Raw genomic sequence first — 15,644 nt, forward strand, 5'->3', positions numbered from 1 at the left:
CTCCTGACCTCAGGTGATCTGCTCACCTCGGCCTCCCAAAGTGCTGGGATTACAGGCATGAGCCACGGCACCCGGCCCCCATTTTCTTTATCCAGTCACCTGTTGACAGATACTTCTGCTGATTCCACATCTTGTCTATTGTGAATAATGCTGCAATGAACATGGAGGTGCAGGCCTCTCTTTAACATACTGATTTCATTTCCTTTGGATATATTCCCAGAAGTGGGATTGCTGGTTTGTACAGTAGTTCTATTTTTAATATTTTAAAGGAATCTCCATACTGTTTTCCATATGGCTGTACCAGTTTACATTCCCACCAACAGTGTACAAGGATCCCTTTTCTCCACACCCTCGACATCACTTGTAATCTTTTGACTTTTTGAGAATAACCACACTACAGGTGTGAAGTGATATTCATTATTGAGGTTTTGACTTACACTTCCGTGATGATTAATGATGTCGAGCACCTTTTCATATACCTGTAGGTCATTTGTATGTCTTCTTTGGGAAAATGTTGATTCAGGTCCTTTGTGCATTAAAAAAAATTCTGGTTATTTGTTTTTGTTTTGTTTTGCTATTGAGTTGTATGAGTTCCTTATATATTTTATGTATTAACCCCTGGTCAGATACATGGTTTGCAAATATTTTCTCCCATTCTGTATGTTGCCTTTTCATTTCATTGATCCCTACTATAATAATTTTTAAAGGGATGTTTTTTACCCTCCTCATCAGACTCACTGCGTTTAAAAAATGTCACCATCAATCTGATTACCCACTGCTTCCACAGCAGTGAGCTAGGCACAGAGGGGAAAGTTGTGGACCCTTCCTTCCCAGACTTCCCCAAACCAACACCAAGTCGTAGCTACCCACTCTGGGGCCCAGTCTTCTATCATCACAGTATAGCGCATAGAGTCTTTGGAGCTGAGACCATCACAAGGTACTAAGAAGATGCATAGTACAGGTTGTTTTTGTTTTTTTGTTTTGAGACAGTGTTGCAATCATAGCTTACCGTGGCCTCAATCTCCTGGCTAAAGTGATTCTCTCACCTCTGCCTCCAGAGTAGCTGGGACTATAGGCGTGCACCACCATGCCTGGTGAATTCTTTTAAAAAAATGTTTTCGTAGAGATGGGGTCTTGGTATATTGCCCAGGCTACCTTTGAACTCCCTTAACTCAAGGGATCCTCCTGCCTCAGCCTCACAAAGTGTTGGAATTATAGGCATGAACCACCATGCCTGGCTGAGCCCAAGAATCTCACACCACATCAAGAGTTCATATACTGGAACAAATACTCACTGAACAACGCAGCCCTCAAATGTCATGGATCATTGAAAAGGTATAGGAAAGAAGTAGGACTGATTTCAAAGCCAGTAAGAGTCAAAGGATTGAAGAAGTCAATCTATCCATAAAATACTTACAGAGCACCCCAACCCCATCTCTAACATCTTCAAAGATATTTGAATATTTTTGAAGAAAGCCTACTGAAGGATTTTCAAATAAAATTGTTTTAAATACTGCCTTTCAAACTATTAGCTTGGAGTTGTATTACAGATTAGTCCTAGCCTAGAGCAGAGCTATGAGAGAATATAGCACAGATAAACAGATTCTATCATCATCTCCTTCCATTGATTTCAGCCATTTGCTCCCTGACCAGTAATCTACTTATTACCACTGAAATCTTTTTTTTTTTTTTTTGAGACAGAGTCTGGCTCTGTCGCCCAGGCTGGAGTGCAGTGGCCGGATCTCAGCTCACTGCAAGCTCCGCCTCCCGGGCTTACGCCATTCTCCTGCCTCAGCCTCCCGAGTAGCTGGGACTACAGGCGCCCGCCACATTGCCCGGCTAGTTTTTTGTATATATATATTTTTTAAGTAGAGACGGGGTTTCAACATGTTAGCCAGGATGGTCTCGATCTCCTGACCTCATGATCTGCCCATCTCGGCCTCCCAAAGTGCTGGGATTACAGGCTTGAGCCACCGCACCCGGCCTTTCTTTTTTTTTTTTAAGATAGGACCTCACTCTGTTGCCCAGGCTGGCATGCAGTTGCACCATCATGGCTCACTGCAGCCTCAACCTCCTGGACTCAGGTGATCCTCCCACCTCAGCCTCCAGGGTAGCTGGGACTAGAGGTACACACCACCATGCCCAGCTAATTTTTTGTGTTTTTTGTAGAGATGAGGTTTTGCCATATTGCCCAGGCTGGTCTCAAACCACTGAGCTCAAGCAATCCACCAGCTTAGGCCTCCCCTAGCGCCAGGATTACAGGCATGAGCCATCACACCCAGTCACCACTGAAATCTTAGACTCTCAAGCTTTTCATTTTCTGGCTCAGTCACTCTGTCTTCCCATAAACTAGATCCAGGTTTTCATCCATTCATTTATTGACCAAGAATTTATTGAGCACCAGCTTTGAATCATGCAATGAATTAGGCCTAGAAATTCAAAGGTGAAAATAATGGAGATTCCTTGTCTTTAAGGAGCTTACAGTCTGTTGTACTCCTCTTCTGTCCCCTCCACAATTCAGAAAAAAGTGGACAAGCAATTATAACACCCATGATCAGTGTAACAATCCAAGTAGCTATTGGGTATGTCTAGACACTCTTAGGAGGCACTCTAGGGAAGTTTTGCAGAGAATTTGTTGTAGGATGTATTAGTTTGTTACTGCTGCTGTAACAAATGACCACAAATTTAGTGGATTAAAGGAACATAAATTTATTATCCTACAGTTCTGTAGATCAAAAGCCCAACATGGGGTTCACTGGGCTAAAATCAAGGTATCTGAAGGGTCATGTTCCTTCCTGGAGGCTCTAGGGCAGAATCTGTTTTTGACCTTTCCAGTTTCTAGAGGCCATTCACACCCTCTGGCTCAGGACCTCCATGCTTCAACTTTCAAGCCAGCAGTGTTGCATTTTTCTGACCATTCTTGCATCATCACGTCTCTCTCTGACTTCAGCTAGGAAAGGTTCCCAGCTTTTAAGGACTGACGTGATTAGATTGGGCCCACCTGGGTAATCCAGGCTAATCTTCCACTCCCAAGGGCCTTAACTTAATCACATCCATAAAATCCTTTTGCCACGTAAAATAATGCAGCCATAGGTTCCAGGGATTAGGAAGTAGACATTTCCTCCTTTGGGAGACCATTTTTCTGCCTACCATGTAGAGAGACAGCCACATAAAGGGAAGCGGGTAGAGGTGGAGTGGAGGTAGGAGGCTCTTTCCAGGAAACCGTGTGGAAGGGCCTTTAGGTGAGAATATTGTGTTTTCGGAACTGTAGGGAGTTTTGTAAGGCCCAAGTATGAAGTTTACATTGGAATGTGGGAGGCCATCCAATACATATTTATTGAATACTGTGTGGTAGGTGCAGTTTGGGAGATGCAGGGATGCACAAGACAAAGTCCTTGTTCTCTGAGGCTAGAGTGAAAAGCAAGGTCTGACTGTGAGAGAATTCAGAGTTTCCTTAGTAGATTGGACTTTAAGAGTTAGAGAAAATCATCCATTAATTCATCTGCCCAAAATTTTGTGAGCACAAGTGCCAGGCATTGTTCTAGGCTCTGAGAATACAGATGTTTAAAAACCAAAGTCAAAAAATCCCATGTCCTACATGTTAGTTGATTTTAAGCAGGAGAAGCAGATGTTTGCTTTGGAAACATCACCCTGGCTGGGTTGCTTGAGAAAAGATTGGAAGGGAAATAAGACTAGAGGTAGCCCAGTCCCTTTCCTCCCCCTTCTTCAAGATTCACAGCCTTTGCTGAGCTTCACTTCCCTTCTTGAGGACTTCGTCTTTTGTCAGGTGCCCTCTTTTCCCTTTATGCCTCCACTGTACCTATCTTGGAAACCTGGCCTCATGTTCTACACCTGGGCTTCCAAGTGCTGCAGAAGAAAATGATGAAAACATTCGGATATTTTTATTCATAGCCACAACATATTAGAGTATCCAATGCCAGCTGTATCTTCAACTCTGCTGACAATTCTCTCTCTCATCTCTCTGAAACTACCACTCTCATTCCTTATTCCTTTCTATTTTAACCTTAACCACTTTTTTTTTTTGAAATGGAGTTTTACTCTTGTTGCCCAGCCTGGAGTGCAATGGCACAATCTCAGCTCACTGCAACCTCTGCCTCCCAGGTTCAAGTGATTCTCCTGCCTTAGCCTCCCGAGTAGGTGGTATTACGGGCATGCGCCACCACACCCAGCTACTTTTAGTATTTTTAGTAGAGACTGGGTTTCTCCATGTTGGTCAGGCTGGTCTGGAACTCCCAACCTTAGGTGATCCGCCCACCTTGGCCTCCCAAAGTGCTGGGATTATAGGCGTGAGCCACCGTGCCTGGCAACCTTAACCACTTTCTTTAAGCCTTTAACCTCATCTTGAGCCCCTTTCTCTCAGGAGATTGCTTAGAGACTACCAGACAGCAACCAGTCCTCTCAACATCTAGTCTCAAGTTCTAGTCTCTTTACCAGTCTACAAATGCCTCTGCTTTTGTACAGCCTTCCTCTCAAAGATATCAGAGGCAGCTCCACCTCATATGCCTGGGTCCCAAGTCCCTCCTATTCATGATCTCGCTCTCCTTGGTCTTACTCTTCAGCATATGAACACGCTTAAGCCTTTCTTATCCTAAAAAGAAAAAACAAAAATCTCCCCTTTGATCCTGCATTCCCTTGTACCCACTGCCTTATATTTCTCCTTGTCTTAAGTTGCCAAGCTTCTAGAAAAAGCATGTCTCTTTTATTCTAGATCCAGGTTCATTCATTCACTTACTGACCAAGAATTTATTGAGTACCACCTTTGAATCAGGGAATGAATTAGGCCTAGAACCCACTGGAGGCTGGTTTAACTATGACCACTCTTACTCCATGAGCACCAGTGACTTTCTTGTCCATCCAAAGGGCATTTTCCAGCCCTACCCTCCTGGAGGTTCCTGCTGCACTTGTTATCCAGTCATTCTCTTCTGAGATTCTCCCACCTTAGTTTCTGACACTCTGTGGCCTCCAGTTTTTCTCTTACCTCTCTGATTGTTTCTTCTTTCCTCCTTATGCCCATCTGGACGACCTCGTACAGGCTTATAACTTCACTGACCACCTATAACCTACAGAATCCAAAGCTGCTATCACTTATCTACACCCCAATTTGAGTTTAGTTTCATCAGTTTGCTGTCTACTAGACATCCCCATCTAGACATTCCACAGATACCTCAAACCCAACATGTTCAAAATTAAGTGCAAGATCCCTCTGCCAACACCTGGGCCCTGTCTTACTAATTGTCACTAACTTAGGGAATGGTACCACCTGCCAACAATTTCTAAAGCTTCAAATGGGGAATAATTCCAGAGTCCTCCTCTTCCCTAATTTCCTACATTTTACATATTTATCAAATTTTATTGATTTCTCTTAATAAGTATCTCTTGTATCCGCCTAGTTTTTTCATCCCCACTGCCACAACTCTGGCACTGTTTTGAGGTTCCCTGATTTCCCACCTGGAAGGTAGCCATGGTTTCTCCGTTGAGCTCCCAGGCCGCACTCCTAAGCTGTGTTATTAGGTCCTGGCAGAAAGCAAATGGCACACTGCACTTGAGGGGTAATTTCAGGAGAAGTTAAAAAATAAGGAGACAATTTTAAAAACCACAAGAAATAATGTACAATCTACTAGGGCCATTAGCAAATCCATGTTTCCACCCCCAGGCCCGAAAAATCAAAGGAGGGGAGTGATTTCCTGAATCAAGAGAGTGGCACAGTGACTCACGCCTGTAATCCCAGCACTTTGAGAGGCTGAGGAGGGTGGATCACCAGGTCAGGAGATTGAGACCATCCTGGCTAACACAGTGAAACGCTGTCTCTACTAAAAAATAAAAAATTTAGCTGAGTGTGGTGGCATGCGCCTGTAGTCCCAGCTACTCAAGAGGCTGAGGCAGGAGAATCGCTTGAACTCAGGAGGCAGAGGTTGCAGTGAGCCACTGCACTCCAGCCTGGGTGACAAAGACTCCCTCTCAAGAAAAAAAAAAAAAAGAGAGAGGGAGGGGAGAACCACCCGTAGAAGCTGTGATCTTTGGTTGAGGGTGGCAGCCAGTGCACTGTGACCCCAAAGAGAGGAATCCTGAAGAATAAATATCCGGTTTCCCCTGACCTCCCTCCTTATTCAGTCTTCAGCCATGGCTCCCATTGGCCAACCCCGTCTAGGAAGCCAGAGGGCCAGGAAGATCTGGAGGGGCACAGGGGAGACATGCAGTGCATCCTCCAAATCCTTCTCTATAATATGCCAGGAAGTTTTTTTCCGGTCACGCTACTTGCCAGCTCCATTTGTGCATAGCAGGTTCTCTGTCACCTACAGCAGCTAAACTTTTTGGCATGCCCTGGTTTCTCTTTACTCAATTTTTTCCTTACCAAAATGCATGATAAAGCCTGTGATCTGATCATCCACTCAGCTACCCAGGCCTACTTCCTGTTAGTTCTTTCCTTCAGACTTTTCACCCCAGCAGCATAGAACGACCAGTGACCCCTGTAACACTGCGTTCTCTCAGGCTCCTGAGCTTGACCTGATGATAGACACACAGTAAGCTGTCATAAATATTTGTATGGTGAACAAGTGGTGAATACGTGCATGGACACATTTTTTAACCCCTGTGGCTCCTGAGATCAGGAGTAGCATCATATACATTATGACATATGTGTAGACCAAGCTGCCTTCAGTTAATTATCAAGATGTTTCACCTAGATTCTCTCCTTTGATCATTACGACAGCCCTGCGTGATAGGTGAGGACGCTACTCTTGATATTCAGAGGGTGAAGTGGACTACCCAGTCACAAGCATTGGGTACAGAAGGCACTGTAGGAGCAGAAAGGGGGGTGATCCCTTTCCTCCCCATCATAAGAGTCATAGCCAACACTTCTGTAACAAAAGACAAGTTAACAAGAGAAAAGTATAACAAATTTATTTAATCATGGTTTTACTTGAGAGGCTGAGTGAGAATCAGGTGTTAATCTTCATAGTCTGTCGAGAAAGAAAGAAGAAATGAGGGCAGTGGAGGAAAACACGATTCACGTTTTTAGGAAAATATACTTTGAGATCAGTGATCGTTGGTACAATGCAAACGAAATGCAAAGGAGGATCTGGCCAACTCATGGTTTCTTTTGGGTGGAGCCTTTAGGAAAATTCTTCCAGAGACCACTGCTGGAAGAAAGGTATTTAGAGTAGAAAATTTAAATATAACATATTGTATGAAAGGTTTTTTTTTCCCCCCCCACTACCCTAGTTGGGTTGAAGGATCTTCTATCTTCCCTCCCCACTTAGGCTGACTGCTGTTTTCTGGATCGCAGCTCGGAAGATCCACCTGGGCGAATACAAAAACAAACGAGACTCCCCTTCCAGAAAGGGAGGAAGGAAGGAGACAGAAAGACGAATGACACTGAGCGTGTAAAGCCCGGAGACAGCCTGTCTCTACCCCCACCTAACCCTCAAGGTAGGGGATCCCCCGAACATCGCTACCGTAATTATGGTAGAAATTCCTGAAGCGGATAACTAGACCTCAGCACCGTCATTTCTAGCAGAATGATTGCGCTTTCCTCTGACCCAAAGCCAAGGTTCCAGCAGGGGAAAGTAACGACCATCCGCAAAAACCCTCACCCAAGTGGGGAGTGGAAATCCTGGCTCTTGGGTTGCAGAGCACAACTTGACGCCAGCGCGTTTCTCTTCCCCTACGCAATTGCAAATGGGGAGGGAGTCGGAGGGGAGAGGAGGAGAGGAGAGGAGAGGAGAAGAGGAGGGGGAAGGGGAGGGGAGAGGCGAAGGACGGCCGGGTTCCAGCAGCCGCCCCGCCCTCCGGCTCGCGGCGGATTCGGCGCTGCGGCTGGAGCCGGCGGCCGGGTGGCTGCCTGTCCAGGCAGGGTCTGGCCGAGCCTCGCTTCGCTGTGCAGTGCTTCTGGTGTCCGGGAGATGGCTTCCCCTCTCTCGCCCGCTGCTCCCGCTATTGTCTCACCCGGGGTGGCCTGACTCTGCGAGCTCGCGCACGCTCTCGGTGGAGAGCACCCCTCCCCACCCCCCCAAGCTGGTCCTTGCCCTCTTTGCTACCTCTCCCTCTGCCCCTTCGAGCCTAGGGTCTGTGCGGAGCCTGGAGAGGGCAGCGGCCCGGGAGCAGGCGGCGTGCGGCCGGCCAGCTCCTCTCGCGCTGGTGCAAGAGGCGCCTGGAGCCGCAGAGCGAGCCCGTGAGGCGCGGAGCGAGCAGCCCACGTCGCCGGGCACAAGACACGTCGGGTGTTGCAGCAGAGCCAGCAGCTAGCGCAGGTAGGACACGCACCCTGCGCGTAGCATCGGCCCCGGGGTCTGCAAAGTGCCCCCAGAGTGGAGGCAGCCGAGGTCAGGGGGCTCTCCCTCCAACATGGCAACAGCGGAGGTGCAACAATGGAAGCAGCCGAGGGTTCCTGGCGGCGGGCTGAGCGGCGTACGCCGTGGGAGCCTGAGCTCCTGCCCGCCGCGCAGAGCAGGTTGCCCCTCACCCCACCCCACCCCACTCCACTCCAGCAGCTTCAGGGCCTCTGGGGCTCCAGGCACCCGCGTCCCCACCCCCTTCTAGCTAAACACACTTCCTGGCTCCCAGCTGCAGGGCGATCTGAACCAGCCAATGGCTTTGGGGTTTGTTTATTTAAGATGAGAAAAAAAGCAAAACCTGTCCTGTGATGGGGTTAGTGCCTTCTGTGGACTGGGTGAGAAGTCGGCATTTGCCTGGGGAATGTGTACATTTCTTAGCCGGGCGGAGGGTAGAATTGGATTCTCCCTTATAAGGATACTGCAGCAGAAGGAGACTGAAAGCTTGAAAGAGGGAGAGGGACCCTCAGGCCTGAGTTCGCCGGTGCTGGGAGAAGGCGCTGCTCTCCTGGCCTATACTTGTCTCTCATTTTCAGCTCCCGACAGCGGTGACTTTGATGTTGGAGGAGCAATCGCAGCAGGAAGCGCAAGCAAGGCTGCCAAGCTGGTGTGGGGTGGAGTAGGGTGGGGATCCCAGGGGCTTGGCAGGCTCCTGGGTTGTGGGAAGAGGTTACCAAATGTATGAGGTTAGTGCACACACCCTAGTTGGCTGATGTTGAAGAGGGTGTGTGTGTGTGTGTGTGTGTGAGAGATCTGCCATTGCTCTTGCTCCTTCAGGCCTGCTTTCTCTTCATCTCCACCCGCTTCTGGGGTCTTCGTAGCTTCCCTGCCCCAGTCCTTCCAATCATGCGTGGGATGGAATCGCTGTATTGTCTCTGGCAGCCCTCTTGGGCTGTTTTTTCTCAACTCTGTTGGAGAGTTTTGTACCCTGGGCTGGCTGGTCCCAGCATGGCACCAGATTCTTTAGCAGGCAGCTACCCGGGCTCCGAGAAGTGGGCCAATGCTGCCCCTCCTCCGTGCTCTAAACTACCTATTTGGGATATGGCCAGGCAGATGTAAGCAATTTGCACTAAATTCCAATCCTGAATCAGTGCTGAATGAAAACTTACTCTGTTGCTGCATTAGGCCTTGGGAAGATATTAGGAAGAGAAATGGCCCAGCGGGTGGCAACGCCGACCCCAAAATACTTCCCTCTCCCCAACTCCAGCTGCCGATCCCAGAGCAGAGAGGCAGTGAGCCTTTGGAATCCCAGCTCCTCCAGAGTCTGGCGGTCCCATCTTGAGGTTGTGTCCACAGAAAAATTAAGTCGAGGCACATTTTATACCTCTGCTTGGCAACCAGCGTCTGAAGAGATGGTGGCTCTGTGCTGGAGCCCTAGACCCGGGCTGTGGCTACCTCTCCTTTGGCCTTTGGGAGAGCCTGAGGTTTGATTTCCATGGCTTTGAGCTTCCTGCTAAGTGTGTATAGCTGAATCTGATCAATCTCTCAGGCCTGGCTGCTTGTCCATTTCCTTCTCCACTGGAAGCATGAGTGAGAAAGGGCCAAGGGGTGTGCTGGGTGAGGAAGGGTCAGTTTATCTGGGGACTTGGGCTGTTTCTGGGGGAGCTCCTTTGAACTTCCTTGGTGGTCTGGAATGCCTTTGGTCTTTGTCATGACCTAGTATGCTCTGGCAGATACTCTATACCCTCGTGGGCCTTTGGTCCTCTCTTGGTGCTGCCCCACTCCTGTTGCCTGGTGCTTTGCATCTGTATCATGTCTGTGGTCCTTCAGCCTGGATAGCCCTGCCTGGGCCAGTGGGTAGAAAAATGAGGAGGTCTGTGTTCCTTTTAGTGGCTTGTAACTAGCCGTAAGTTTCAGGCTCCTCATGTTCTCAGGATGTGAACTTGGACATCATAATGTGAAGTAGTAGAGAAAACAGTGTCTTGGTGTGACTTTCTTTTTAGCTGTGTGAGCACAGACAATTTGTGGACCTAAGATTTAGTTTGTTTATTTGTAAAATGGAGGTGGGGGAGTAGCCTTGGCTCACAGAATTGATAATCAAATACTGCTTACCAAGAACTAAACAAAATCATGTGTGCAAAAGTACCCTGAAAACTACAGAATACTTTACAAATGATTATTCATACTGGGTTTAGCCTTCCTCGTAAGGGAGGGAGAACTGTCAGGGATGGGGATAGGGTGGGATCTGAGGGCCACATGGAGCAAGGAATGTTTTGGGACCTTTTCTTTCCTGCTCAGGAAAGAGTAATGTGACAATACCAAGGTAACTGCTATATTCCTTGGGTATTTTTCTTTAAATAGTGTTGGCAGGATGGGAACTGGGAGAGAAGGAGAGGCTGCCTCATGATATTTGTAGGAATTGAGGAGGGATAAACACCTTCCAAAGACTGGCTACTGCCTATAGACAGGAGAACGCTGAGCTGGCAAGTAATGTAATCTCTAACACTCACTGATGTCAGCCAGCTAGTACATGATAGAGGTGGAATTTGAAGCAAGCAGTCTCACTCCATACCCTGTGCTCATAGCCTCAGTGCTACTCAGAGAAATATTGGGTCTTGGGAGAACAGAAAGGAACAGTAAAATTGTGGAGTTCATTCTTTTTGTTTGTTTTTGAGACAGGGTCTCTCCCTGTTGCCTAGGCTGGAGTGCAGTGGGCTGAAATGATCCTTCAACCTCAGCTCCCACCCTGAGTAGCTGGGACTACAGGCATGCACCACTGTATGTGGCTAATTTTTAAATTTTTTTGTAGAGATGGAGTCTCAGTATGTTGCCCAGGCTGGTCTCAAAGGAACCTCCTGCCTTGGCCTCCCAAAGTATTAGGATTATAGGCATAAGCCACTGTGTCCAGCCTCAGAATTCGTGGTTTTTTTTTTTTTTTTTTTTTTTTTTTTTAGACAGTTTCGCTCTGTCACCTAGACTGGAGTACAGTGGTGCCATCTCGGCTCACTGCAACCTCCATCTCCCAGGTTCAAGGGATTCTCATGGCTCAGCCTCCTGAGTAGCTGGGATTACAGGCGTGTGTCACCATGCCTGGCTAATTTTTTGTATTTTTAGTAGAGACAGGGTTTCACCATGTTGGCCAGGCTGGTCTCGAACTCCTGACCTCTCATGTGTTCCGCCTGCCTCAGCCTCCCAAAGGGCCGGGATTACAGGTGTGAGTTGCCATGTCCAGCCTCAGAATTCATTCTTAATGGATTCCTTGAATGCCCATGAGACGTCACCAGCCTGGGACATCTCATGGGCATGTAGGCATAATAAATTTGTCTGGGCCTCATCTGCTTTTCTATGCATTTTTATTTCTATCTCTACCTTCCAAGGAAGGAGGAGATGTGGGATAATCTGATCAAGTCATATTGCTGCCTTCGGAGCAGCACTAATAGAAGGTTTAGGGACTTGGAGGATCCTGGGGAAATTAAGGCAGATTTCTTGTTTTGGTGTTTTCATATCTGCTTTATTTTGCATCTGTTTTATAAAATGAAACTTGAGGGACTATTCTTTTTTTTTTTTTTTTTTTCCTTTTTCTTTTTTTTTTTTTTTTTTTTTGAGACAGGAGTCTCACGCTGTTGCCCAGGCTGGAGTGCAGTGGCGCGATTCGGCTCACTGCAAGCTCCGCCTTGGGTTCAGGCCATTCTCCTGCCTCAGCCTCCTGAGTAGCTAGGACTACAGGCGCCCGCCACCCGCGCCCAGGCTAATTTTTTGTATTTTTAGTAGAGACGGGGCACTGTGGTCTCGAGACCTTGTCGCGGCCTCCCAAAGTGCTGGGATTACAGGCTTGAGCCACCGCTGCCTTTTTTTCCTTTTTCTGTTGAGACAGGATTTCTTTTTTTTTTTTTTGAGACGGAGTCTTGCTCTGTCGCCCAGGCTGGAGTGCAGTGGCCAGATCGCGGCTCACTGCAAGCTCTGCCTCCCGGGTTTACACCATTCTCCTGCCTCAGCCTCCCGAGTAGCTGGGACTACAGGCGCCCGCCACCTCGCCCGGCTAGTTTTTTTTGTATTTTTTTTTTTTTTAGTAGAGACGGGGTTTCACCGGGTTAGCTAGGATGGTCTTGATCTCCTGACCTCGTGATCCGCCCGTGAGACAGGATTTCTATGTTGCCTAGATTGGTCTTGAACTTCTGGTCTCAAGTGATCCTCCCACCTCAGCCTCCCAAAGTGTTGGGATTACGGGCATGAGCCACTTCTCCCAGCTTGTTCTTGCATTTTGTATGATCACATAGAGTATCAAAATTGGAAAGGACCTGGGTCATCACTTCCCTGAGAAAAAGTGACTTTCTCAAGGTCATACAGTCAGTAGCAATGCGGGAAGTGAATGCCTACCCCGCAGATCACAACATGACCCATGAAAGGACCTGTCCTGCCGCACTTTGGAGTTTCGTGCCGACCCAATTAGTGGCTTTGTTTTTGGGAAATTTACTTCCCCAAGACATTGGGACATTGGAATGGAATTCACTCACCCCAAATCATCACCCTGTTTAAGGAGACTAAAGCATCAGAAGACATTTGTGCTTTGGGGGGCAGAGACCCTCAGGGTATAGAGAAGGAAGAAGAGAGAGGTTCACTGTAGTCCCGAAGCAGAAGTAAGGCCTGTGTAACCAAAGCCCAGATAGTAATAATGATGGAGCCCTTCAACTGTTGACATCTCCCTAACAGCCCTCCTTTTCTGAAAGCAGAGCGTTTGTCCCATTCCTGACTCGCCTTGCTGTGTGTCTCCCAGAGAGTGAAAGAAATTGATATGACTGCAAGCTCCAGTAGAGTAGATTCAATTCTGACCAGGAAAAGGGAGGTGGTTTGCAAATGGGTTGTTTTGGGATCCTGGGAGAAGAACATTATAGCCAGAGATATTAGATTTTCACTCTAGACTTTAAGGAGGCAGATTTTTTAAAAATTAAAAGATAGGGGCCAGGAATAGTGGCTTATGCTGTAATCTCAGCACTTGGGAGACTGACATGGGAGAATCACTTGAGCCCGGGAGTTCGAGACCAGCCTGGGCAACATAGCGAGACCTTGTCTCTACTAAAAATAAAAATAAAAAAAATCAGGGTGTGTGGTCTCAGCTACTCAGGAGGCTGAAGTGGGAGGATCTTTTGAGCCCAGGAGTTTGAGGCTGCAGTGAGCTATAATTGCACCACTCTGATTGCATCCAGGTTTCACTCTAGCCTGGGTGACAGAGTGAGACCCTGTCTCTAAAAATAATAATAATAAAAAAAGGTTGCACAATTAATTTGAGAGGAGCCAAAGTTTGAGTCTAGGTCAGGAAACCTCTAGAACCTGCGTTCCTTCTGTGCTACACTGAAGGGGCCTGTGAGAAAAGAAAAATATTTATGAGGCTCAAGTCCTGAATGAGATGGAGCTTCCCCATGAGCCAGTACAAGTGGTTCTTAAAGTCGTTTCTGGAAGAGGATAGGATCACAAGGGTTTAAATCTATCAAATCATGTTAAAAAGGAACTCATTCATTTATTCATTAATTTGACAAACATCTTGATTGTTTACTAGTGACTTTAGGTACTTTGAAGTCATTGAGTGGGGGAAACATGGGTTGCCTTGTGAACTCATATTGTGGGGCCTTTTTGATGGTCAGACTTCTTGGAGGAAAGTGTTTGCAGAGATCTGAACAGTAAGTAGGAATTGGGGCAGGATGGGGAATGGAGTGTGGTGAACGAGGTGAACTGAAAGCAGTTTAATCTGGCCAGAGCCATTGAAGGAGTTTGCATTTTATCTTTTGGGCATTCATTCCACTGTTGTACATTGACTGTGCACTGACACTGCTGTACATGCACAGCAGTGAAGAGGACAGGGAAAACCCTTGCCTAGTGCTTGGTGTTCTGAGAAAACTTAGTTCACTCATAGTTCTTAGTTCACTAAGAGTAGTTCACTGAGAATTAAACCAAACTTTTTAATGTTACTGACAGGAATTCTATACTGATAGATAGGGAATTACTTAGAGAGATTCTCTAGTTGAACGCAAGGAAAGTTTGAGAAGGACTGTTCTGATAATCCTGTAGATTATACAGGGTAGAGACAAAAGGTGGGTTAGTTAATGATTGGTTAATTGTTCATTCAACAAAAACATCTTCAGTGCCTCTGCTCATTCATTCTTACATTGATTCATTCATTCATCAAATGAAGGGCAGTGCAAGTTCAGCACATGGTTAAGAGTATGGCTGTGGAGCCAGGTTACTTGGGTTCAAAGCCTGGCTCCACCACTTACAAACTGTGTGATCTTGGAAAAGTTACTTAATTTATCTGTGCATCACTTTTTTCATATGTAAGATGGGGGAAATAATACCAGACAAAATTTGTTGTAAAATGAAATGAGTCAATTAATGAACTACTTAGAGCAGTGCCTGATGCATATAAATGGTGACTCAGCAGCTCATGGTTCTTGTAATTATTATTCCTCAAGAGCAGTTTTGTGCTAAATTCTAGGAATACAACCTTGAATTGAGTGTGGTCCCTGACCTTGAAGGAACCACATCGTACCCCTGCTCCTACCCAAAATGCAGGTAAATGGATGAGTTTCTTCATGGAATGGGGTCATCCTATAAGCTCAATATGAATCGATTGTGATAAGGTGCCCCAAGAGTTATATATATACAGTCTTAGGCAGCATTTCCTAGAGATTATAGAAACTAGAACTGTGGTGTTTATTGTTTTGGAGATCTTTAGACTCTAAGAATCTGATAAATACTATGGGGTGTCTACCTGGAAAAATACATCACAATTTTGCATTCCTCAAACAGCTTCCGAACCTCTGATCCTATGACGAGGAGCTGTTAACTCGTCTCCTCTGGGTTGGTCAGACCACTCTGAGAACACAGTATTAACGGTTCTGTACTGAGCATGTACTTCGTGTAAAACATTGTGCTAAGCATCCTTGGGGAGACAAAGATAAATACGAGGTAATCCATGCGGTTTAAAGGCTTAGTGGAAAAGAATGTTTTGTACGTAATGAGGTGTTTGTAGGTACATGTTGAAATGATAAAAGTAAGAATGTTCAGCTTGAGCAATGAAACGAGATTTATCTGTACAAAAGTTGAAAAATCAGCCAGGCATGGTGGTGTGCACCTGTAGACCTAGCTACTTCAGAGGCTGACGTGGGAGGATCACTTGACCTGAGGAGTTTGAGGTTACAGTGAGCTATGATTGAGCCACTGCACAACCAGCCCGGGCAACAGAGTGAGACCTTGTCTCTTTAAAAAACAAAGAAGGCTGGGTGCAGTGGCTCACGCCTGTACCAGCACTTTGGGAAGCTGAGAAGGGCGAATCACCTGAGGTCAGGAGTTCAAGCCCAG

At 46.7% G+C, this 15,644-nt stretch overlaps 1 protein-coding gene across 4 annotated transcripts in view; it reads left to right on the plus strand.

The window, feature by feature from the left end:
• Positions 1-7,813: 7,813 nt before the first annotated feature.
• PIK3C2B (phosphatidylinositol-4-phosphate 3-kinase catalytic subunit type 2 beta) overlaps positions 7,814-15,644 on the plus strand; it is a 71,159-nt gene continuing 63,328 nt past the window's right edge. For 3 of the 4 annotated variants that reach the window (XM_050762215.1, XM_050762241.1, XM_050762259.1), the window contains exon 1: positions 7,814-8,270. The gene's annotated coding sequence lies outside the window, so the exon portion shown is untranslated. Of the gene's footprint in view, positions 8,271-8,503; positions 8,690-15,644 lie in introns of those variants that run through there. The other variant, XM_050762230.1, reaches the window with a different exon arrangement.

Source organism: Macaca thibetana, chromosome 1, assembly GCF_024542745.1.
Source record: "Macaca thibetana thibetana isolate TM-01 chromosome 1, ASM2454274v1, whole genome shotgun sequence".
Taxonomy (NCBI): domain Eukaryota; kingdom Metazoa; phylum Chordata; class Mammalia; order Primates; family Cercopithecidae; genus Macaca; species Macaca thibetana.